The sequence below is a fragment of the Amblyomma maculatum genome, chromosome 8 (assembly GCF_055883805.1).
Source record: "Amblyomma maculatum isolate TAMU_Amacu chromosome 8, ASM5588380v1, whole genome shotgun sequence".
Lineage (NCBI taxonomy): Eukaryota > Metazoa > Arthropoda > Arachnida > Ixodida > Ixodidae > Amblyomma > Amblyomma maculatum.
In genome coordinates, this window is record NC_139351.1 from 87,682,957 (window position 1) to 87,709,662 (window position 26,706).

Sequence of the window (26,706 nt, forward strand, 5' to 3'; positions counted from 1 at the left end):
AGGGAAATTTAAAGTACGACACAGCATGTGTTGTCGCCAGAGGGGAGTATTTGGGCAATCTAATACTGCGTTTGTTCAGTTTTTTTCTGTAATCACGATTGCCCAGGCCTACATAGTAGGAATTCACTGGATATATAATGTCGCCATATGTTGGCCTTCTCACAAACTACTTATCTTTGTAGACGCCTGCCAATTAACGCAGCTTCTATTTTTACGGAGAGTAATCCGTGTCTCCTCTGTCGCTTTAGAACACTTCTAGAAAATGAATTCTCTGTTTGAATGCCTAAACGGACAAAAAAAGAGTAACCGCAGCGCTTGATCTTCGGAAAATATGTTTATTACTGGTAATGTTACATTTATTCTGTTAAGAACTAACGTTATGGTAGCACATTAAATGCCCAGAAGAAATTGACTCCAATAATCTTTTCGCTTGCTTTTGGAACATATTGCACCTCGTTTCTAAGAGCTTCAGATCGCCCTTTCTCTTACTTGCCTCATCCCTTACGCAATATGGCTCGCAGTGGGACTCTCGCAGAAAGTTCTGATTCTGACACATGCTCTGCTACGAGTGCTTTTTTTCTTTTGTTTCTTTCCAGTTCTAAAGCGTACGCCGCACCTCCCGGGAGGCGTATTTGGGTTTGCTCGGTACGGTGGCTCCGCAAGGGACAAAGCAACAGAAGAGACGAAGAAAACGGGCTGTTCCGACTAGCATCTACCACCCCCAGGAGCCGAGCAGCCTAGCGTTTAGCGGCGCATGCTTTTTCAATGGGCGTCATGTTGGACGCGGCACTAGCTTGAGAGAGTCTTTACTACTACTACTACTACTACTACTACTACTACTACTACTACTACTACTACTACTACTACTACTAAATAATAATAATAATAATAATAATAATAATAATAATAATAATAATAATAATACACAGTAATATTTCTCTGCTAATCAGTATTATTCATATTATTATTATTATTATCATTAGTAGTAGTAGTAGTATAGAGGAAGACTCGTTTCACGAAGCTGGCACTGAATTGTCTAGTTAACAGCCGAATTAACTGGCTAAATATTATCTTCACAGTTTTAATAATTAATAATAATAATGATTGGTTCACAGGAAGGGAAAGGCGGAGTATCTGTCACACTTGTGTCTGTGGACACCTTCATTCCTTGGTGTCCACAGACACGTGTGTGACAGATACTGCGCCTTTCCCTTCCTGTTAAAAATTCCTGTTAATTAAAACTGGGAAAATAATATTTAGCCAGTTAATTAGGCCGTTATCTAGAGAAAATTCAGTGCCAACTTAGTGAAACGAGTCTTGCTCTATACTACTACTACTACTACTACTACTACTGATAATAATAATAATAATAATAATAATAATAATAATAATAATAATAATAATAATAATAATAATAATAATAATAGTAGTAGTAGTAACAATAGTAGTAGTATAGTAGTAGTAGTAGTAGTAGTAGTAGTAGTAGTAGTAGTAGTATAGGCTTTCTCAAGCTAGTGCCGCGTCCAACATGACGCCCATTGAAAAAGCATGCGCCGCTAATCGCTAGGCCGCTCGGCTCCTGAGGGCGGATATATGCTAGTCGGAACAGCCCGCTTTCTCCGTCTCTTCTGTCGTTTTGTCCCTTGCGGAGCCACCGTACCGAGCAAACCCAAATACGCTCCCGGGAGAGCCATACGCCGAACGACATGACGACAGGCCGCCCGGAATGGCGTAGCGTTTATCCTCGCGGCATGGTCACGGCAGATTTACGAGCCCGGGAAGCTTTAGGGACCCACGCTGTGAGCGGAGACAAACGGTCCCCTTGGACCTTTGACGGCCGAGTTGGAAAATTGCAGGACGCGACTTGCCAGACCATTTTATTCGTCCCGCACAGCTCAGAGCGCAAAGACACTGAGTTCATCGTTATGGCTTGTAATATGTATGCCTTTAGAGTACAGCCTTTGTTGCGAGTAAATGGGCGATTGTGTACCCTCTGGAATAGAAATGAGACTCTCTGCACTGGCATGTAACCTGTCACACACGTCTCAATTCCACTTTGTTTCAAAATAACGTCCTTATAGGCGGGCTATTTTTGTCTTAACGCTTATGAAGTACACGTGCTGATGCATGTGACAATAGTTACAAAAAAAAAAGTTGGACATTTCACGCAAATTATTATGGCGATTAGCAGATCGCCGACTAACTACAGTGATCTTCCAGGCTGCCTATAACCCACCTATTCGGAAGGCTGAATTGCCTGTGGTATAGCGGCGATTCGTTACATTGTTTCTCTGAGATCCAGGAATATTTTAAGAGTACTAAGAGTGGTACGGAAAGACACCATCCACACCTACAAAATATAATGGCGCATCACAGTCGTTTCCACCGCGTCTACTGTGTCACGAATTTGTGCACGTAAGTATAGCGCACGTTACATTATAGACCGCGGAGCAATTCTCTATACTCCGGCTTTTATTCACTGTGGTTTCAGATTTTCAATAGGAAGACCCTGTAACCTATTTCGAGACCCTAAAATATAATACTTTAGGATCATTAACGGCAGGGGCACATTTTTCACTCGGCGCTTTCATAGAGTGTTTAATGCTTTGTGCGCGATTCGCATTTATGCCCCAGTTTAGAGGCTTTCTTTGTATTCATAAACGCTGGCCGATGTTGGCCGCTCGAGTTCTAAGCCATAAATAAATGACGGCAAGATCCTCAAGTATAGGCCCGGCAAGCAGAAGCCTCCCATGTAAGACGTCAGGATTTTCAGGGTTCGGCCAGCCAGGCTAATGGCGGCCACGATTAGAGCATGATCAAGTTTTTCTTTTTTACACGAAATTACACCATGAGAAAATAAAACTAGAAGCGTGCAAGCAGGAAATAGCACGTTGTTTTTCAAATTGATACGGGTGTACACATCGAAAAATGACAATGGGAAAAACGCAAAGGGGACAATAGCTAGCGCTCAGCCTTCACCTTAGAAGGAATGTGTAACCGCCCAATAAAGTTCCTAGAGTTATTGAGCTCGATGTAGCTATTTTTTCATGTGAGAATTAATTGACATATCTCGCCGACTCCAATTGTGATCGCACAAGGCAAAGCTCCTTCGATGTCTCGCCTCATTTCCCCGTCACCCCTACCAAACGCGTTGTCCGTTTTTTACGAAATAAACTGTCAGTCCAAATTGTGTACATTGTACTTAGTGGGAGTTTGTGTACGTCATGTATACAAGTCGATGTGATGTCAGAATTACGCATTTATAAGGAACCACACACATACCGGATATTACAACAGATCAAATGTTCCTCTCAATAAACCGTGTTACTGAAACATGAACTGTTACAGCAGATAAAGAATTACGTCAGTAAATGCCCATTCTTCACTCGCCAGCATTTTTTGTGCCTTTCTGCACCCTATTCTGCAATCCGCCACTCTGTAGCAATCATCAGAAAATTACAATATTCAGCGAAGTCCATCGGCTGCAATCGTCTCTATTTATATTCTGTCTTCATTCCGTCTGAGAGTACGCAGAGACCATTTCTATGCGTCATAATTCGACTTCCTTTCGCAACACATCATGTTCATTTGGCAAAAAGTAAGATCCGCTGCAGCTTCCTTTACTGGTACAAATAGGTGTCATTCATCTCTTACTTAATACGACAGGAAATGTGGTCCTCAGATCAGATGACCGCGAACGGCACCTAGAGGAAGCCTTTCGTCCAACGCAGTTGGCGGCCTATCAATGCGTGATCCAAGTGTGTATCATTACAAGCAGAACAGCCTTTGTGTTCTCTCATTGTGCTGATACCTATGGCACGATAAATGGCCCTGCATACCTCATTAACTCGCTTAGGGACAAAAAACCTTACTAAATCACAATCTGTGCAGATGGTGCGCCTTTCTCACTGAATTCACTGTATCACTGTCTCCCATGCAGTCCTTTTGTGGACGAAGACACACTCGATGTCGCAAGTCAAGGGCTGTGGTAAGTAAGCTGCAGAATACCCAGAGGCAAATAACCAAAACCACATCACTTTCTGCACTATATTCGAGATGGCGTCTGCCGTCACTTCTTTAAATAACTATATGATACCTGTACGTTACATACTCGAATTTTTGCGTAACCTTAGAGCCTCTCCTGTTACCACTTAGCAAATTACAATTTCTTTATAGTCTTTCTACATGTCTGGAATTGAAACTGCAGAGGCGCAAAAACGTTTTCAACGTTTCCAGGACCATGTCACCGGCCATCAAATTGTGCGAAATTTTGGTAACTTCTATGTACAAAAGTTTTCTTTCAACTGTAGAGGCTTAAGTTTGCCCTTTGGCAATAATATTAGGTAGCAAGGAAGTCACCGCCTATTCATATATACAAGACGCTTTCCCGCTCACCTTCCATCAACCTTGGCAAACGACGAGCCCACCTTGTAAAAAAAGAAGCACAAATGCTTCAAATAAATAATTTTTAATAATAATTTTGACTTTTCTAGCGTGTGGGATGGAAAAGAAATTGCTGAGGAAATATAATAGGAGAAAAGGAAAGTTAAATAATGCATATGTTTCGAGCCTCTTTGCTGTCAGCAGTGCGATAAGATAAAAATAAATTATTCGCTTCTAGAGCTCTGCTTTTAACAATGACTGACGAAGAAGGCACGGCATATACGTGAGCCCAACTATAGACGTGACACCTTATCATGTGTAATATATAAAGCATTATGACAGTGCGTTTAGTTGAGAGGGACAATGAGAGAAAACGGGATACACCGTGTGACCCACCAACGCTTAGGCTTTCGCATTTCTGTAGTTGTTGTGGCTGTAGGAAGAAGGAAAAGAAAATTCACGGGCCTGCTACTGGCTCTGTAGCTGAGCCACTTCCGCTGCCTCGTGCGAACAGAGGAGAAAATAGAGAAGAAAGAAAAAGAATACGAAGAGAAAGACGCGCTCCAAACAGTCTTCGTACACCTCCAAAGCGGTGGCAGGTGCAATGACGGCCTACAACAAGTACAGCCGCCAGCGGCAAGCGAACATCGGCCGCAAACAACGGAGGCCTATTATTCCCAGCACCAGGACCAGGAACAGCCACCCCCAGCCTCTCATTTTTCTGCAGTGTAGATTCCATAGTTCTCTAGAAAGTTTAGAGCGCAGATACTTGGCGCCCATTCCTGCGTTTCGCAGCGTTGCTGTTTTCCCTCGTAACCAGCTTCACCACCAAAAACAATGGTACCCTAGGATAGAGCGTTAAGTAGAGGAGTGCATGACCTCGTCGGCGCTGTAAAAGAAGAACTAGTAACTAGCAACTAGTAAGGTAATCGTCGGCGTCGCCATTGTTCCGCTTAACCAGCTGCGCAAGCAAAAAAAAAAAATGGTACCATAGGATAGAGCGCCAAGGAAAGGTGCGCAAGGGACAAAATAGTTGATGTCGTTTAATAAGGAAATAATTAGAGCTAATAACAATAATTGTTGGTTTACGTAAAAGGAAAGACGTGTCTTTCTCTCCCTCTTCTTTTTCTTTCTCCTGTATTTTCTCTTTTGTCCGCACAAGGCAGCGGACGTGGCTCAGCTCAGAGTCAGTAGCAGGCCCGTTCATTTTCTTTTCCTTCTTCCTACAGCCACAACAACGCACTGCCTGTCACACCTGTTCTGTGGACGCCTTAATAGCGCCGTAAAGGAAGGGAGGAAGATGGGAATGAAAGCAGAAAGAATGAAAAGGGTGCCGTAGTAATGGCTCCGTAGTAGTTTCGACTCCGTGGAGATATTTCATGTGCACTGACATCGCACAGCACACAGCCACATCTTCATTTCGCCTCCATTGAAACTTAATTAGAGCCAGTTAAATGATTTATAGTAATAGAATGGCCCAGTATTTAATTCGCTGAAAAGGGACTAGTTGGTATGAAAAATCAGTGAAAAATAAAAGTTTTTATTTGTACATACATATCTTGCTCAAATCCCTTGCCTAATTCTATCGAAAAGCTGTAACAGCTGATGATGGTTTGGTTTGGTTAGTGGGATTTAACGTCCAAAAGCGACTCAGGCTATGAGAGACGCCGTAGTGGAGGATTCCGGAAATTTCGACCACCTGGGGTTCTTTAACGTGCACTGACATCGCACAGCACGTGGACGCCTTGCTTTTCGCCTCCATCAAAAAGCGGCCGCCGAGGCCGGGATTCGATTCCGTGCCCTTGGGAACAGAGGTCGAGCTCCGTAACCACTGCTCCACCCCGGCTGTGTGTAACAGCTGATGAGCTGCGCTAAAACTTCGCATTATGAAGTAACATAATCGTCGGAAAATTTTTTACGCCTCAGTCGTTTCCTTCTTTGAAATAAAAGTGTGCTACAACTCGAACGAACTGTGAGAAACTTTGTCATGTACTCATAGAATACTTCCCTGGGCAACAATTTCTTTTACAATGATTCGAACAGAAATCCGGATTTATTGGGAAACCTCGATCTCATGAACTGCTTTTTTGAGAGGGCTGTCAAAATATATGAACCGGAGCTCTTCCTATTTTCATTCACCGTCCTTCGCTTGCTGAGACAGTAAATTTGGCATATTCACATTTGGTGCAATTGAAAAAATACTATGATTCATGTTGTTACAGGCGAGGAAGAAGCAGGCAATGTCGTGGGCAGGCAGCGCTCCCACTAGGTCCGCCCTGATTCATCATCTACCATCGCCACCGGTCATGTTCTGTCTCCTTTGTTCATCGGCTTGCCGCTTCGTAACATTTGGCTGGAGGTGCTGGGTACATCATCATTCGCCATCCTGGCCAGGAGCTTCGTCACCCTGTGTCATCTTGCGTCGTCGGCAGTGGTTTCCTGGGACTACTCATCACCTGCCTGTTCCCCAGCCTGCCGGAGCCGACGCCACATCGACGTTCTCTACCCCCGCCCAGTCCGCAGCCCTGACCAAAAGATACGAAGAAACATAAGTAGCCCAACTTTAAGATCCCACCGACCCGAGACGTCACGAACACGCGCAAGGACACAACACAAGACAAGCGCATAAAAGACCGGACTTAAGGACAAGAGCAACCCGAGACGCCGACCAGACGAACCCATTGACCCGATACAACACTACACTTGAAGAGATCGCCCCCGCTTGTGCTGTTTGATGCGTGCCTAGTACCCAGCCATCAAATCCTGGCGACCGGTTCAACGAAAGCTTCCTGGGCCAGGCTGCATTGGTCATCATGGCGGCAAGCCGTTACCTTCTTTCTCTTCTATCTTCACCGGTCCGCACAAGATCACCGTCATCTCATAAATCTGATCAACTTTGAATTCTTCTTCGTCCATCGATCGGAACGATCGCTCGGTGGCCCCGGGTAGTGTTACGGGAGAAGAAGAAGCGGGCAATGTCGTGGGCAGGCAGCGCTCCCACTAGGTCCGCCATCATTCATCATCTACCATCGCCATCGGTCATGTTCTGTCTCCTGTTGTCATCGGCCTGCCGCTTCGTAACAATATATTGCTAATCCTAACAAATCATTAATATAGCTGTTTAGAAACTAAATCGTCGCGGCGAATACATCGATTATCCTGATCCTACTCGGGAACGGTTTGTTAAGTTTAGTGTTCACAAGATTATAAAATGTAATGGACAAAACCTTGGAAATGTCGCGAAAGAATTGCCAAATATTGCGAAATCGTTCAGGGTAAGACTTTAACCTTGAATTTATGGAGTAGTAAGCGTTGCCTAGATGAAAGAAGGCTCATAGAGAAGCTGGTCATTGAGCAAGCTGGGAGCCAAGACTGCAACTGCACCGTGGGTGGTGGAGGGGATTAATAGAGCGGTCTGCGAAACTTGGGGCATCCGGGTAATGGCGTGATTAGTGCTCCATTCAGAGGGAGGCTTAACAGCCTCGGTGGCAGATGGCTGCCGATTTATGGGGGAGCTACGTCGCATGCAGAATCTATGCAAGAACCGCCGCTGCACTTTGACCTTTCGACAAGCACGTCGTTGCCGTTATAATTATAGAGTTTAACTCTATGGTTATAATAAATGAGACATTACAGCAAACGCCCGTTTGAAGTGTGTATTTGCCTTCGTAACCCTTGTTCGTAGACGCTCACTTAGATGAAAGGGCAGAAAACCAAAATGGGAAAGACGATTGGAGGCTTGGGAATGTAAGCAGGTTAATGTGACTTTCAGTCCTCGTTTGGCATATCGGACGTCAATAAGCTTGTCGATTGTCGCTCTAGTTTGTAATAATTATTACATATTTGCAAAAGATAGCCACCTTCGCGTGACTGTTGTCCCAGACCCTTCCCTGATTAGCTGTTTCGTAAATCAGGTACAAAAAAAATACAGACGATTTAATCCTTTACCATGATGCGGTAAAATCCGTTCGTGCTGAATTGATCTGAATAGCAAGAAAAGAATTTTTGATTATTGAATACCACAGTGCGTGCTGTACGAAATGCATGTGTGCAATAACTGAATCTTCAGAATGAATTATTCAGTTATTTTAATTCCAAATGTGCTAGAATGTAGTATTTTTATTCTTTGCAGAAATTAGATAGGCGGAGGCAATATTTTCTTCACTCTGACTGGAAGCAGCACTTCAAGGAAATTATTAGGATGGCATTGGGATTGCTTTTGTTCGTTTACATCATCTGCGCAAATTTCATTAGGCTGCATTATGATAAGGGTATTTACTCCTGTGTCAGATATGACACAAAAAACGCTTAGGGGTAATTTATGTCACTTTATGTTGTTTTATAGTTTCTTAAGCAGCAAAATAAATTCAATGCACACGAATAATTTTACATATCTTTTCATGTTCTGAATACTTACCCCTCCTTATTAGCTACTGATTCTAGTCGAAGTAGTGGTATTACAGCGTATGCCAGACCCGAAAGCTGGCTCCTGTTCTCATTCGACAACCTGTGGTAGTCGCAATGAGCGTACTAGAGTTCACTATACAGTGTACTGACTGCAAAGGAAACAGACAACTTTCTCCAGTTAGTAGGAGAAAGAAAAACATTGCAAACGTCTTCCGTTCAGAAACCTTTGCAGAAAATACCACAATTGTAATTGTGTGGGGGTGGTAAAACAAATATTGTGGGAGCCAGGGTACATTACAAGGATTGCGGTGGTTCCAGATACCAGCTGGCGTCTGTGAGGCCGTCCAAGCTGTAGACCGCGATCTCTACCCTCTTGGTTCGTGAGGCCCCAGTGGGGCGGTGGCTTGAAAGTTTCGCATAAAAATATTATGTGATTGAAAGTAGCACTAGGTACGCCACGTAGAGAGCATCTGGAATCGTACCGTCCCGGGTGTGCCAAGGCCAACCAAGCCGGGGAGGGAAAGAATTTGGTTTGTAGCTGTCGCCTGATTATTTGATGGGATTTTGAGAGAGAGGTGTGAGGTGGGAGATATAAGAGTCGTTGTTCTCGTTAGTGAAGTGTTATGTCATGATAGGTGACAAGTCTGTCCTGCGTGCTTCGCCAGTCTTTGGTATGCCCCGTTCGGTTGACGTGCGCTCGAGCATTTGAGTGGGCTGCCTCGTTACCAGGTTTGCCTGCATGGCCTGGTACCCGCTACAGTCATAATTACTTTAGATCCGCTTAGCTCAGAACTCTCAAAAAGTGTTTTCCCCATAAAATTGTGGTGATTGTCCATGTTTGGTGTAATTACACAGGAAGTAACAAAAAAAAAAAAAAACTCTCGCCTGATGTGAAATAGTACACACACGAAAACGCTGCATTCTTTAATATACAGCATCGGTTTCATTGAGAAGTGAGTCAAGATGCACGAGACAAAAACACAAACCGTTCATCAAGCAGCAGTTCCAGCAACAGTACACCGATCTGTATTTGTTGCGCAAGTTTAAAATTATTTATGTGCTGTGTTATTTATGAAACGCTGCTGAATGAAGGAATACGGAATACACGAATGAATGCAAAACATTCAAGAAAAGTGAGCAACCAATGATCGTACCATTTGAAAGCAATACGCGGTATACAAAGCCACAAGTTTTTGCACGCAGAAAAAAATAATAAATTCTCAGGGTACCATTCAGTTACACGCGCTTTTCAGAAAAGCAGCGAGTGATAAAACAGGTGGTGCTGCAACCGACTTAACCTTGAGTATACTTTACGGTTGACGAAATGAACCAACGAAGTTTTCTTTCATTTTCCGCCGAAATATTTACACTTATGATATATCCCAAAGATCCAGTCTTATCTTTCGATACACTCATCTAAACGGGAGTTGGTGTGGCTGTAGAAAGAAATAAAAGAAAATGCTCGGGCCTGCTACTGGCTCTGTAGCTGAGCCACCTCCGCTGCCCGAGTGATTAATTTGTAGGAAGGGAACGGAGGAAGGTGGGAGTGAAATGGAACAAAGAGAAAGAGGAGCCGTAGTGGAGGGCTATAGAGTACTTCGACCACCTGGGGATCTTTAACGTGCGCTGACATCGCACAGCACACGGACGCCTCTTCGTTTCGCCTCCATCGAAACGCGGCCGCCGAGGTCGGGTTCGAACCCGGGTACTGGTGGTGGTACAAACTTTATTCAGTGAAGGCCAAAAAAATTAAAAAAAAGTAAAATTATGTTGCCGCCGCTCCGTGGGCGGCCTTCCACCTGCTGGTCGTGGCCTCCAGGTCACGCCTGGCGGCGCCTTCCGCTGCCCAGGTCGTAGGCCGCTGTTGAATATGCGGCTCCGAGCTGGCCAAAGCAGCCTCCCACAGCTGCGCGCTGTTTATTTGCCAGGAGACGGGGGGAAAGTGCACCGGACAAGAGTAAAAAATGTGAACATAGTCTGCTCGGGGAGAGCTGCAAAGCGTGCATTGGGGCGAGAAGGCACCGGGGTGAATAAGGGCAAGGCGTGCAGGGGAGAGAAAAGTGTGGGCCTGTAAATGGCGCCACATATTCTGTTCGATTTTAGATAGGGACTTGTGAGGGGGAGGGAGGAATAATCGGCACAGTAGTCGGGCGTCTTACCACTGCACCACCGCGGCGCTCCGCTGCCTCGTGTGGACACAAGCGAAAATAGAGAAGAAAGAAAAAAGAAGAGGAAAAGAAAGACGCGTGCCACAACAACAGCCGTCGTCCACCACCGAATCGGTGGCGGGAGCAATGACGGCCTACAACAGATAAAATTCGGTGGCTGGCTAGCCCACACCGCAATCGACGTTGACCTACCGTCCCAGCCCCGTAGGGCCAGGATCTGCCACCCTTCACCACCTCCCTTCCTCTAAACTGGAGGCAAGATCGCGTAGATGCATCCAGCGACAGGCGTGATGTGTGCAGTGAGTGGTATGCATAGAGTGCGTTCCAATTCTTAGACGCCTAGAAAAGACAGCTTCGTAGACGTCATCATAGACATCTACACTTTCGCGTAATAGAACGTGTCTACCTGTCTACGCCTGACGTCACCTAGCAACATAAAAGTTGAACTAAATCGTTTGAATAACTATTATAACGCTGAGTTCTTTAAAACTTTACAATATTACAGGTGATAGCCACGTTTTTAACGGTTCGACGATTTTTTGCAGCAATAATAATACGTGCTTAATCGCCAAAACGCAGATCGACTATTGTTCGGTCAACTTGTAGCAGACCGTAGCGACTCCTCAAGCAATGGGCCCACTCGCGGCTTGGTGGAAGATAATGTTCATCCGTTTTTACTTTTTTATCACTGATGCTCAAGTGTACATAATTCTCGGAGGGGCTCATGCATACCGCTGTAAGCATAAAAAAACGCAAAAGGCTGTAAACGTGATAGGATTACGGACGAAACGTGGCAACCGGCTGCAGCAAAAGAAAAACTCTGTGCCGTTACACCTGTCGTCTGCAGTCACTAGGCAATGAAACCAAACACAGCAACTCGTTTTAATAATATACAGGCGCGCTAAAATTATAGCGCTACAAGCCGGCATCGTCAGGCGAGTTCGTTCTTCCTAGATTACAGAAAATGAACAGTAACGTTTGCCACAGCTACTACAGCAAAAGAGAAACACACACGTGCCGTACAGCAGCCGTCCTGACTCCCGGCGAGGGGCCCAGAAAGCTACGAGTTCGTAGATAATACCAAGATGACAGAAGCTCATCGTCAAGTTAAAAAAAAGGAAGAAGACCAACAGCTCCAAATCTCAATCACAAATCTCAACCGCGCGCTTTCCTCTAAGAGTGCAATTCAAGAATCTGCACTGCTATCAATCTGACGACCATTAAGGCAGCTGAATTTGACTATGGTAGCGCGTACGTTGACGTAACCACTCACATTTGAAAGATCGTGCATATGCATACTCCGGCGCTCGCAAAGAGCACGGCAATTATTTCCGACTCGCGGGGGGTTCGTCGGAAATTCGAGCCGGGCTGTGTACCGTACCTAGCCTATCACTTTCTCGAAAACAGCGTCTACACCGGGGACCCAGCTCACAGGAATATCATTTGGGCTCCTGCTCACATGGGCCTTGAGGGAAATGAGGCAGCTGACGCCGCTGCCCGCGCGCTCTCTCACCGGGCATTCCGCTCCGACCCCGATGATCAGGAACTCGAATTCACTCCAGTTTATTCTTTCAAAGATATTGTTTTACTGTATCAATCTGGCCACGGTATTTATCCACGCCCGTGTAAAGGCCTCTCAAAGGCGGAAGAGCGGCTTCTGCTCCGCCTTTGAACAAATAATTTACTCTGCCCGGCAGCTCTCAAACACTTCGACCACTCGTTCTCGGGCAGCTGTCCGCACTGTGCAGAGAAGTCTTCGCACATTTACCACATTGTGTGGGTCTGCCCCTCCAACCCTGCTATCCCCTTTCATCTCAACCCCACCCGGGAGGACTAGGTGGCGACCCTGCTCGGATGCTCTGACCTACAGGCCCAAAAGGCCTTGGTTGAGCGCGCACGGGCAGCGGGCGACGCCACTTTAGTCCCGTACCAAAGACCCCGCCTAGTGCTTGTGAAAACTAGCCTCTTAAGGACTGGTCCAATCATACCTCCCTGTGGATGCTCTTTTGAGCCAATAAATGTCTTTCACTACCACCAACGTAAAGCTACTGCGTACAGCTACCTCACCCACCACAAGCACGACTCGCTCAGCGCGATCCGTGCACTGTCCGCCATGTTTAGACAGCAAAGTAGCCTGCGTCTATGTTGAATTCGCCGAAGACATATTCATGAATCTGCTTCGTTAGAACAGGAACGCGCCCCAAAATGGCGGCTGCCCGGCTAGCCGTCTAAGTAGACGCCTACTAGAGAATGCACCCATAACCTACATAAATACAACAGAAATATTTGAGCCCTGACTCCTGCCGTCCAATGAGGTGTTTTGAGTCGAAGTTTACTTTTAGAAACAAGCTTCATTTCCCGGTTTGCATCAGCTGCGTTCGTACGTGTCCTTTGTCGCACACGCATTAAGAACGCGCGACTATAAGTGCATCTATTTGAGTGGATCTGCCACACTTGAGGATGGACATTCTAATATATCGTAAGATGAGCGCAGTTTTTCGTATTGGGGCGCATGGTTATGACGAGGGAGCCTAGCTGTTCACACTGGAAAAACAGCTTATAATACCCATGGTTAAAAACAGCTTGAACTTAAAATAAAACCTGCCCAAGGACTGCATGCCTTCTTGTGTCTACCTCCTTTATACGTTGTTCGTATAAACTTCTAAAAACGTGTTGTAAACGCTTGCACCTGAACTCTCACGGTGTAGGAAACATGAGTTCACATTTATCTTTCTTCTTTCTTCGAATTTTTCGAGCTTTGTTTTAGCATTGAAACGCCGCGATCCTGAGGCCAAAACGGAACATGTAATTTCTGCAACCCGTCGCGCCAAATAAAATATCGGTGCCCTTAGCGCTTCTCGCGAAGGATCTAAATGTAATGAACTCTTTGAGAAGCCCGAGTATTCGGAAACTTGTGCATTCTTTTTCAAGCGAGGGCGAATAGATTACGGCGAGCAGTGCATTCGAGCAGTGACGGCCGTGAACGAATGCAGGCGCCAAAAACGAAAAAAAAAATTATGTTTGAAACAAACTATGCGGGATGCTATTTTTGTTCACTGGTGTTAGTATTTTATTTCGGACCTCCATTTAGCCCATGTGTATTCGTATGTTTGTGAAATTTCATCAGCAAGATAAAAAACAGTCATCCCTTTATTACCTTCTTCTCATTCTACTACTGAAGTACGGTTCATTTATTAAAAAATTAAGAAACATTGACAGGAAACACTCCTTACATATATTTCAAACACGGGTAACGCCACTTTATACTCCGGAGCAATCATAGAAAGACGGTGGCACAGACAATGAGCAAGAGCGTGACCAGCAACCAATTAAAAGTAACAACGCGTTTGCGTTACCGAGAATTCCTCAAACTTATACTATTAATAGTCGGTGCCTAACCATTGTCAATGAAAAAACAAACAGAAAAAGAATAGAATGAAAACAGAATGGAAGACAGATGAATGGCATTAGGAGACTGAAACCACAATCAGAAAAGTAAACCAAAGCAAACAGGAAAGCCCCGACGTACCATGGTTCCCCTTGCCTAACGCAATGGAGAGGGCGCGTACATGTTTACCACGGGCACGTCGATCATAGTGCTTAAGCTGTTTTGATGCACAATATCAAATCACTGCTATTTTTAAGCAAACAACAAAGTCTAGAGGTACCCTGGGTCCCCCTTGTGTAACGCAACAGAGAGAGTATCTTCATGTGTACAACACGCAAATCGATTATCGTGCTTAAGCGATTTTGATACAAAATATCAAAGCGGCGCTGCTTTCCCGGTCGCCCTAATTTCACACCTTGCAAGCGATCTATATTGGCTGTTTATTGTGTTCCCGTTTCGTTTCGAGCTCTTAATTATATTGCAGACCACATTCAAAGCGAGTTCCATTATTTTTCTCCTACAGCCCTGTTGTAACCTGTCCGTTTTCTTCACCCTTGTCCTTTCCCGGTTCTTAAAGAAACAGTTTCCAGCCAAACAATGGCCTTACTATGTTAGTGCGTGCACTCCAGCCTTTTCCTTTCATAATGAATGAAGTTCATTGTCTTTCTTTCAAAAGCACAATGGGACGACCGTTTGATTGCTTCCAGCCATTATCGAATGAGCAGTTCCCCTTGCTATCCTTGCTTGAGGGACTCTTGAAACGAGCGCGATCCCAGCCAAATAGAGTCGAAGGACGGAACGATCTAAAATAAACCCTGTCTTTTTGATTGCGAGCTGCCCTTTTAGCAGAATGAGGTTGTTATGAAAATTAGCGAACCTTTTGGATTTCTGGTTTCATTGCAAGAGGAAGCCTCACTGCGTTTCCTTTTCGTTCAGAGAAGCCAGCTTTTGTCGATTAACCGGACAAGTAGTTTTGAAAAACAAACTAAATCTTGTGTATTTCTCAAGAGAAGTTATTTTTGCGTATCTGTTTGTATATAATTCTGCGTCTAATTAATTATGCGTTTGGCATCTCAAAGCTATCGTGCTAAAACGTTTGTTCGGTGTCTTATGTTCATGGTTGTGCTCGTTCGCTCTTTACTCATTCTGTTTTAAACAGTTAGGTTAGAGAAGGTATGGCAATCCAATATGTAGACTTAATAAGTTTATTATAAAACATAAGCGCAGTACGTGTAAGCCTTGATGTCAAGGCACTTAAACACCTTACCAGCAATTTAGCAAGTTAATTATTTAGAACACTCTAACCTGAAGAAAGAACCAGAAGAATTTTAATAGCTTCCTAATATCTAGCGACTTATACTTTTATTGACTTAAAGGCTATAATAGACCTAACTGCCAAAATAGTAGTAGCAAATATGTGCTTCCTAAAAATCAGCAGACACGTAAACAGAAGGTAAATCAAGCGCAGTATGTTTCGCTCTCTGCTTCTTTTGTGTTCCTTAGCAAATGTCGTCTCTTATTTGTTTTATGTATATCTTATGTTCCTCTAACAATATGGGTATCGTCGGTGATCTGTGTCGCTCTGAGGGCTCAACTACCGCTTACCGAACCCTACTGGAGACGACAAAAAAAAAGTGTGAGCCTAGAGCGCTCTTCTGCTATCGCCTCATTTATTATGATTTGGGTGCTAACACACTTATTTTTTTTTTTTTTTTGCAGTGAAGGTTGTGTTTGGTTCATTATGAAATAAAAAAAAGTGGCAAAACGCTCGACCAAAGCTAAGGGAAGGCATTTGCTGGCGAAGGGCGACAGGAAAGCATAGTTAAACTCTTCAATTTGTAAAAAGACCTACCGCGTTGTTTTTCCTTCCGCTTTGCAGTTAATGCTCTTTATTTTCAATAATCAACACACGACAACATTCCCGTAAATGTCAACAGTATGAAAAAAAAAAAGAAGTTTGCCTTGCACTCTGAGACTGTTCGCTCCTTTATATGCTATATATATATATATATATATATATATATATATATATATATATATATATATATATATATATATATATATATATATATATATACCAGTGCATCTGAAACTAAAACATGTAGAAAACTAAACTAATCATAAGCCTGCAAAAAAGCTAGTCAAACATTTCAGAAACACAGACTGAATATTTTAGAGAGCTAAAGAGAAGGCATTTTCTGAAATAAGCAGTTATACGTATTTAAAACAAGCTTAATCTGTTATCGTCGCAGGAACACATGGAATTTGGTAATTGAGTAACCGATTGAACTATGTTCGCATTATTACACTCGAGAATTGTTATAGCTACTATTGGAATGCGTATGCTATTAACGCGACGATAACAAACGTTCAACATTCTGGGAAGGGAGCAATAGCACCTATACTTCAATCCGCACCATTAGATGTCGCAGCTATCAGCAATTATGTCGCAAACCCGTTTGAAAGCTGCCCATAATCAGCTCCAGTTATATCAAGTCTGCAGTTATGAAGTCTACATTATAAATTTGTTTATGCTATAACTGGTATCTGGTTGGGGCCATGTTATTCCTGTATTAAACAGGCTTCAGCCAATGTGCAGCCTGTTTTGGTCTAAAAAAGCGCCACAGAACACTTGCGACAGCATGTTTAGGGTGTATTCTTGGGCTTGATTAAAAAACGGCGTACACTGTATATAAGGCCGAAATGGACAATGTAGAAGTACCCACCACTCTTAGGCCTGCAACGAACGATGACTCCAAAGACACACTAACTCTACTGGCGATAACTTTTCAATTAGTATTGTTCATATTTAGTAAACTAATGGCTATGGCAATGAGCTTACTTCTCTCCAAAATTCCGATGTAATATATTTATTGTTTCCTCTCCGCTAAGAGCGCGCAAAAATTCAGCAGATGCAGTGATTAAATATATTGCCGACACGTTAATTATCAACGAGCCAGATTGTGCGCCTACCTTGCCCATCAGTAATGGATAATTTTAATTTCGTCGTCCCGTATAAGGCCCTCCATGTTACGTTATTGCCGCTAGGCGTAATGAAATCGCGTTATGAATATTGCGACACACGATCGATACCGAAAGCCGTGTTTTGCGTACGTAAACAAACAATGCCTTCATTGCAGCTCCGTCCATTATTTGCATGTCTCGAGCGTGGTACAAAATCAATCATACACTTGCCACCCAGTTCTGACTTGGTAACAAACACTTTTTCTTACCAATTTTTTTTTCTAACCGAAAGCAGTAAACAGACCACTATGAACAGCTTTGAATTGTCTTTAAAACCGGTTCCATGACAGAAAATGCTGCTGTAAATTTGTTTCTTGTGGCTCTCAAACGTTTCCTGCGGACGTTGCCACCGCGGAAATGAGATATTACTAATGAGCGCGAAATTCGCCTGTTAGGACAAGCGACGAACGGCCCTATAGCATCGCTCGATGTCGCGAGCCGTAGAGGCCACTAGGTCTAAATATATGTTTTTAAACTTCCGGTATACTGAGGTTCTTGTTTACAGCACTTACCGGTTTTCATGGATAAATTTTCAAGAGAAGCTGTTCATCATCATCATCAGCAGCAGCCTGACTATACCCACTGCAGGGCGAAGGCCTCTCCCATATTTCTCCAAATAATCCGGTTCTGTGCTACCTGCATCCACTTGACCCCCGCGAACCTCTTAACCTCATCCGCCCACCTAACTTTCTGCCGCCCCCTGCTACGCTTTCCTTCTCTTGGAATCCAGTTTGTTACCCTCAGCGACCATCGGTTATCCTGTCTTCGTATTACATGTCCTACCCATGCCCATTTCTTCTTCTTAATTTCCACTAGAATGTCGGTAACTTGAGTTATTTCTCTGACCCACTCTGCATGCTTTCTGTCTCTTAATGTTACCCCTCTGGGTTGTCCTCAACTTAAGCTGTTAACATTGCTGAACTATTTGAGGAAGTAACAATGAAAACATAGGAATATTTAAAGCATGATTCAGGAATTAAAAGGCTTTCGTAAGCAGAAAATGCTGCTCACTTATAGTTTGTAGGACATTACTGATTGCATATGAATAATATAACTAACCGAAGTCGGCGGATGTTGAAGACTGCTAATAAATTTTACGGAGAGCACACGAATTCTAACTCGCTAACAGCCGTGTGCCCATGACGTGTGTCCAGCTCTGAATCTCGTAGGGAAGACGGGATCACAACCCTCATTCCATGCATGAGGCACCCTTGATGCACAATGAGCTGCAACTGTCTGTTCAGCACTGAATCTCGTAGGGAAGACAGGATCACAACCCTCATTCCATGCATGAGGCACCCTTGATGCACACTGAGCTGCAACTGTCTGTCAAACAATTGCTTTAGACTCGCATCTCGTAGGTGCAATGGCCAGCCTATACTTGTATACTGGAGCACTTTGCGAAGCACCGGATTACGTGATGTAGCCCGCGCGATCTCTTTGGCAGATACAGGCATCGACTCCAGGCGCAACGCATAGAACGATTTCTCGTCTTCGGGTGAAGAGGGATTACCAACATACTTTGTGGGGCGAGTTGGTAAACATCCATTATTAATTTAAACAGCGCGAACAAGAATACACAAGACAAGATAAAAGGAAGCCACAGTACAGCGCTTGTACTGTGGCTTCCTTTTATCTTGTCCTGTGTCTTCTTGTTCGCGCTGTTTAAATTAATAATGTGAAGAGGGAACCTTGACAAAAAATCTGAATTGCGTTGTCACTGGAATTTTTGTGCCCGAGCCAGTATTTGTAAGCAGACAACGTCACAGCCCATTGCTGTAAACGTGCTGCCGCAATCGGTGAAATGCCTGCCTTTTGTCCCAGTATCGTTTGTAACGGCTTGGGATCCGTAATCAACGTGAAACATCTTCGATAGATGTAGAAAGGAAAATTTTTTGATGGCAAAAATATCAAGCGCTTCCTTTTTTGCTGACTACTTTTTCTCGGCGTTAGTTAATGTACGCGACGCATAAGCGACCGGGCGGGAGCTTCCATTTTCTGCAACATGAGAGAATACTGCCCCCCCCCCCCCCCCCCCTCCGCACTGGAAAGCGTCACATGCCACTTGAAAAGGTTTATCTGGGTCGTAATGCGTCAGCACAGAAGATGACGTCAGCTCGTTTTTGCTTTCGTCGAACGCCACTTGACACGATTCATCCCAATGCCATGGCTGGCCGCTACGCAGTAGTTTGTAAAGAGAGCCAGCAAGAGCGGACAATCGTGGAACAAACTTCCCGTAGTAATTCACGATGCCCAGAAACCACTGCAGCCGCTGCTTGAAAGTGGGCGCAGAAGCTTTTACTAGCGCTTCTTTCTTCTCTGACGTTGTGCTGACCCCTGCTGCGCTGATAACATGACCAGATACCGCAGTTCTTTTTGAAATAACGAACATTTTTCTTTCTTTACTCGAATCCCGCGCTTCATCAACCACTTTAGGACCGCTTCGAGATTGGTAAAATGCTCATCCGGCGTCCTGCCTGTGATGAGAACATCATCCAAATAGCAGCTGACACCTTTAAAGTCTTTCAACATTGTGTCTACAATTCTTTGAAAAATAGAAGGCGCTGAAGAAACCCCGAACGGCAGCCTGTTTGCGACAAAAAGTCCTCTATGGGAATTTTGAGTCAAGTATGTTTTTGAGGACTCTGACATTACTACCTACTGATACGCTCAGTTGAGGTCAATCTTAAAAACCTGTTGGCCCCCTGCGAGCGCTGCAAACAACTCGTCGACTCTCGGGAGTGGGTACCGGTCAGTTTCAAGACAAGGATTTATGGTAGACTTGTAATCTCCGCATAGCCTTATGCTACCGTCCTTCTTTACTACTGCTACCACCGGTGTGGCACTGTTACTCGTCGCGAGTGGGGAAATTACTTCCATGCCTTCCAACTTCTTAAGCTCCTCCTCGACTTCAGGTTGCAATGCAAAGGGCACACTTCTTGCCTTTAGAAATTTCGGCACGCTATATTCCTTTAGTGCCAATTCCGCTGTTTCTACTGCAATTGTCCCCAGTTCGTCCTTAAACAAACTCTAGTACCTGTCTAAAAGCGTGCGCAATCTGCCGCTTTGACTTGAACATCCAGAAACATCTGACCTGGAAATGGGGTTGAGCTCCAAAATATGGCTCCAGTCTAGTCGGATGGCTTGCAACCATTGTCGACCAAGCAGAGGAAGTCCCTTTTCTCTCCTGATGTAAAGAGGAAGCTGGTCTCTGTGTTCTCCGCACTGCACGGCAACGTGAGCAACTCCGACAGGCTGAACGATGGCTCCCTGGAACGTATTTAGCTTGAGCGTCGTTGACATGACCTTAATCGAGGGAAACAGCTGACGAAACTGATGCAAAGACATGACGGACACAGTAGCCCCAGTATCCAGCTCCATTTCCAAAGGTACAGTCGAGCGCGATTTGAAGGTTATCACGCGAGCATCGACCGGGAACATGAACAGCGCCATGGCCCAGAATTCTCTGCCGAGGCGAGGGAGGTGTAAAGCCAGCTTCCCTCACTCTTTTTGCTGTTCCTTCAGCAGCCGTCACTCCCTGTTTGGACATCACTTCCTTTTTTTTTTCTTTTGGTTCTGCGAACAGGCAGTGATCGTTGTGCACATGACGTATTTTTCGGTATTATCTGAAATCGGACAATTTATCGCAACAAATGGAAAGCTTAGAACAGAGAGAAAGGGTGGTGAGTTTGTCACGGGGGTCATGGCTGTTGTATGGAACAGCGAACGAGGGAGAGAAGAATAAGAAATCATGATTTTTTTCTATTCCAAACCTGGCCGCCAGGTGCCTGGAGTGCTAGGCTGGTCGACGCTCGCGCGATAACCTTCAAATCGCGCTCGACTGTACACCTTGCCCGTGCATCAAACCTTTTATCGGGTCCAGGCCAGGCGAAACAACTTCCTTCATATTAACCGGCACTTGACCGGGAATTAACACCTTTACCGAGCTCCGCCACTCTCCCTTTGGCTTTCGCTGCTTACTAGCTTGGCACACCCTTTGAATGTGTCCTTTCTTATCACATTTGAAACAGGTTTCTGCGGTGTGCGGGCACGAATGGCTTGCATGCTTCGCAGACCCGCAGCGATAGCAATTCCGCTGCGTCATACTACTTTCCCCACCCGTTTTGACCTTGTGATCGTCCGGTACGCTCATTTCAGAGGCGTGCACTTCTGCCACGCTCCTTTTCGCCGCTTCCATGGCTAGCGCTTGTTCCACAGCTTTCTGGAAAGTTAGCATGTTATCATTCGTGAATAACACACGCTGTATGTCTTCTCTGCGCAAACCGCGGACTAAGCCGTCCCGCAAAGACTGATCTAGGGCCGCCTCAAATTCGCATGTCTGCGCCAACTTGCGCAACTGAGCTACATATTCTGAAATGGACTCAGTCTGGAGTTTCGCTCTACTGTGAAACTTTGCGCGTTCGCTAATTACTGACTGCTTTGGTGACGAGTGGTCACCTAGAAGCTTCTTTAACACGTCGAAACTTTTAGCTGACGGCAATTCTGGTGCGGTGAACGACTTTAGGAGACGAGACTCAAAAAAGCGAGTTACGGTTGACCAGAAGAAACGACGCCAATCGTTCTTCGTACGAAGGCCAGTCGCTCGTAGACTCGTCCAAAGGCTCGATATGTCCCAGTTGACCGAAGATTTGCGTCACTGAACCCGCCGCTGCCGGATCATCCGTTGCCATGTCGACTTGCCGAAAAACTGGTCAGGATCCCATACTCGTCGCCAATGCCGTGTTTCGTCGGGGAACAGCAGACGAAGGCCCGGTGGGTTGGTAGCCGAACGTAGCTTATTCCATCACAGCAGACTCAAAACGAATAAGAGCGCATTTAAAGACCGCACTAACCGTCGCTGTTGTGGCGCAATATTTAAGACCACGTACCTGATTGTAAGACATGTGTTCGATACCTGTAGGTAAGAGTTTTGTTTTCCCAACATTCAAATAAATTACGACTATATTTCCTTGGGTATGTTCCCCTTTAGGTTGAATAATATGTTTTTGTTCTTAACAGCAGAAAAAACTGCCACGAACGCAGCCAGAATGTGACGGTATGACAACGGTTACACTATACAATTGCAGTAGAATATTTTTGCGGGCGAGTTGCGGGCGAGAATCATGAGGACGAGAACAAAAAGAAACCGGCGACGAAGCACTCTTCCTTGCGGTGTGCATTCTTTCAGTCAGCCGAACAAACAGAGGATTCCCCTTGCGACCAGTCCGTTGAGTATTCTCTGGCCTCGGATGAAATCACTGTTCTCAACAAAGCCCGCTTCAGAATGTTCCAGCGGCTTCCAAGGAACTTTGGAACTTGGAAGCTGGCTGCCATGAGCAATTTTCCTTGGCTGAAGAGACCGGAGGCACGATTTGTTTTCACCAACTTGTTCATAAAAGCCACAAAACGTTGGATTTCTTAGGAGAAGATTCAGGGCATTGCCATGTTCCCAGACACTTTGCTGCCACAAAAGATTTTCTTAGAAATTTTCAAGATGACGTACTGGGCTTTCAAGAAGGAGCCGGTATCCATGGGACTTGTAGTGAAAGTACCTGCAAAAGCCCATCAGGTGACCACATGGAAGAAGCTCGGCAGATTTTCAGATGTGATGGTGTTTACCACGTATCGTAATATACCGGATGACCTTTGCAAGTCAGCTTTTCTTCTTTAGAGTGGCAGAGGCAGACTTCTCATCGTGCTTGTCCTCGACCGCGTTTGCGCCACCCCTGTTGCCAGTGTTGACGCCTATGAACTATGCCCGGCCATTGCTGCTGCGGCTGCATAGCTTGTTCGCGACGCCGCGATTGGAGAGGTAGTACTTGATGAAGTCGAAGAGCTCGTCCTCATCCTTGTGCTCCTCGCTAATGCTGTGGTTCGAGGGGTCCTTGGAGAGCATCTGCTGGTGCTCTTCGTAGACTTAGTGCTGCACGAGCAGGTACGGCCTCTTCCTGTTGTCAGTGGACTATCCAGACGAGGTGATCAACGCCAACAGCGGAAGGGCACAACAGGCTCGGACCGGCGTAGAGGGTGGTCGCCGTAGGCTACGCGTCAAGCTCATGTTCGGGTTCGGAGTTTTGCCGGCGCAACATTGGGCAAACTCGCAACTCGGGTGCACAGTCGTCCTCGGCACGGCGATGTCACTGGTCTACCGCAATAGTGCGGCCACCGCAGAGCCGCCTAAGCGTGGCCAACTGTTCCTACCCGCCAACAGAGCAGCCTAGGCGTCGTCCAGTGCTGCACAGGGGAGCAGTGACAAGCGTAGGACTGGCCCTGTGGTGGTGCAGCAGAATCAGACTGGGCAGGTTCCGAACTGCATGAGCTCGGGCTCCAGCTGAGTGCCCCATCCGCACCCTGAGAGAGGTGTAAGCGACGAGCACGTTGCGTCTACCGCCGCCGCCATGGCCGTCCTCTGAGAGGCTTTCCGGGAGGAGGTGCCGCGCAACCGTCGACGACGAGCCCGTCCATGTCCGGGCAAGGACTCCCTCTCACCGTCAGGCCTATCACACTCTGCGCTGCTTCCAGACACGTGCAACCTGCGAGAAAACCTAACATGACGGTGCCACGACAGAACATGTTCTGGACCCAATTGTCGGCCCTGATATGGCGCAACTAGTTAGTCAAGAAGACGGAAAAGGCAAAGACGTTCTAGGAGGTGGTGATGCCTCTTCTGATTGTGGCTTCTCTGATGAGCATCCGAAGCGGCCTCAAGCCCAGTTCGAAGCCTCCACACTATAACCCGGTGGGGAACGTGCGCCAGCTGACGCCCTCGCACCTGTCGCAGCTCATCGGCGAGGTGATGGCGGCGCCGGCAACACCGCAGACGCTGCAGTTCATGCGCGACCTCATCAAATTCCTCAACACTGCCGTAAGGGAAGGCAGGAAGGTGGAAGTGAAAGTGGAAAGAGAGAAAGGGAAGCCGTAGTGGAGGGCTGCGGAGTAATTTCGACCCCCTGGGGATCTTTAACGCGCGCTGACATCGCACAGCCAACGGACGCCTCTTAGTTTCGCCTCCATCGAAACACAGCCGCCGCGGTCGGGTTCTAGCCCGGGTACGCCGGCATGGTAGTCAGGCGTCTTACCACTGCACCACCCCGGGGAGGGGGTGGGGGGGGGGGGGCTATATATATATATATTTCTTTCTTTATTTCTTTTCTTTCTACAGAAAGGGGCAGCCGAGGCAAAAGGTTGAAAAACCTGAAGAGGCCTCGGCATCCAAGCAAAGTTTGACGGACCAGTGAAATAATACATTATCAATCTAGGCATATACAACCTAACACAAATAATAAACGCATATGCCGCAAAACGATTGTTACACACATGAAACCACAGCAGCAAAAGAAGTAAACAGCAATATATATATATATATATATATATATATATATATATATATATATATATATATATATATATATATATATATATATATATATATATATAATCGATTTTCTGCCGGGTAGCAACGAATATATTCATGAGAAGTCAAATTTCAATTCTCCTTCTTTTAATAATAAATATTTACGTCACAGGAAGGAGGAGGAGACGTATCTGACGCACCTTTCTGTGTGGACACCTGAGCACGCGTGCCGTAATGGGAAGGAAGAAGATGGGATTGAAAGTAAACAGAGAGAAAGAGGTCCATTAGTGGAGGGCTGCGAAGTAATTTCTACCACCTGGGGATCTTTCGACCTTCCGACTTGCTTTTCACCACCACACCATCAGGAATTTGCATCAAGTGTCGCTAGAACTGTGCCCTCCTACCACCCATGTAATTTACTTTTGTAAGACGTGACGATTTTGTCTCTAGTGCATAGGCTCGAAGCTCAAGCAGCGGCTATGAATGTGAAATTCTTCATGCAGAGATACTGTGCATACACACATGACATGCACGCATTGAATGTCATAACCCAATGTGAGGTCGGTTCGCGTTGTAAATCTGAAGTAAAAAATCTGTATTACAAGTGTTACTACAAAGGCCTTCTTCCTAATTTGTTACTGAAAACTGTAGCCACAGCATACATCGTGTGAGTACTTTGGACGTAAGGTTTAGAAATAATAGATTATCAAGTTTCCCTTATTGCACTATTTGGCTAACAGCCCGCGCTCATTTCTTGTCCCCGAAGTTAGTTACGATATTATTTCGCAGTAGTTTTGTGGCATTTTCTGCTTGTTTCCTGTCTCTTAACTCTACAAGGATCACTATATTTTAAATTAATTATTAATTGATGACTGATTACGTAATTCGTATTTACTAATAATGAAGAATAATTTACTTTCTTGATGAATAATAAAAATTAACTAATGCCTAATTATTTACTAATCAGTGCAAGTTGCGTAGCGGAATGCGGCACTCAGGCTTTTGCCTTTCACTACTTTAGTCGCTAAAGTCTCTCGTAACATTTTAAATGTAGTATAACCAAGCGTTTACTGAGATCTAGTTAAAGTCACAATGGCCGCATGGATGCCTCTTTGGGCATCCCACTTGTTGATGACGACAAACCGTAATACTAGTGTGTAGCAAACACGTTACGCTTTCGTCGTCACACATGATAGGATTACAGGCTCCTATGAGGAACATTTCAACTATTCCTGGGTAAGGCACGCAAGCTTCGGGAAGCGCGGATAGATGTAGCAATATTCAAGCGCCTTGCACCATACTCAATTCACTTCTTCGCCGCTGAGATGACTTCTCTCCACTCGCTGACAAAAGGCCATGCAGTAACATGGACCACACGCGCCGGTTAAATATCGAAAACGTCAGGTGGTTGCTGCTACTGCTTGTAATCACCAGACACGACGGCTGCTCGCTAATGAGAAATAACAAGAAACGAGGAAGGAAGAACCAATATTTGTCCTCCCGCCAGTGTTTCTTCTTTGCTGACTTGAATAAGCGCGAACAGAAGCAGCAAGAACTGGGTATATCACAAACACAGTGAGGCTAGCGCTATAACATTAGACATATTGCATTCGACTATTATTTAATGAGTATATTGCGAGCAAACGGTCATGATCAACTGCTGCACGTCGTGCCATGGTGAAGGAACTGTGAAGAAAAGATTATTGATCAATGGTTTTTCTTTATTTCCAAACAATGGTTCACTCGCTTTTCTTCATTGCTGCGTTCCCGATCTTCCCTGTATTACCCGTTGGCTTATTCCTACGGTGTATGAGCAGTAGCTTATTACAGTCAGGGCTTCAGTTTCTGCTCCTCAGCTGTCTCTGTTGGCAGCTTTTTCCGAATAACTACTTGTATTATTTTTGTTTACCGTTCTTGATCGCCCTCAAGCCGTCTTTCAACTTTCAATATGGTAATTTTGTGAGCAGTACTTTCCGGACACT

At 45.2% G+C, this 26,706-nt stretch overlaps 1 protein-coding gene across 7 annotated transcripts in view; it reads right to left on the minus strand.

Annotated features, from left to right (window-relative positions):
- The window catches only part of LOC146181709 (inaD-like protein), a 1,346,554-nt gene that overhangs the window by 981,189 nt on the left and 338,659 nt on the right, over positions 1–26,706 (minus strand). Inside the window, exon 1 of one of the 7 annotated variants that reach the window (XM_084576721.1) lies at positions 20,465–20,699. The exons of the other annotated variants lie outside the window; for them this stretch is intronic. The gene's annotated coding sequence lies outside the window, so the exon portion shown is untranslated. Of the gene's footprint in view, positions 1–20,464; positions 20,700–26,706 lie in introns of those variants that run through there. 7 annotated transcript variants of the gene reach the window in all.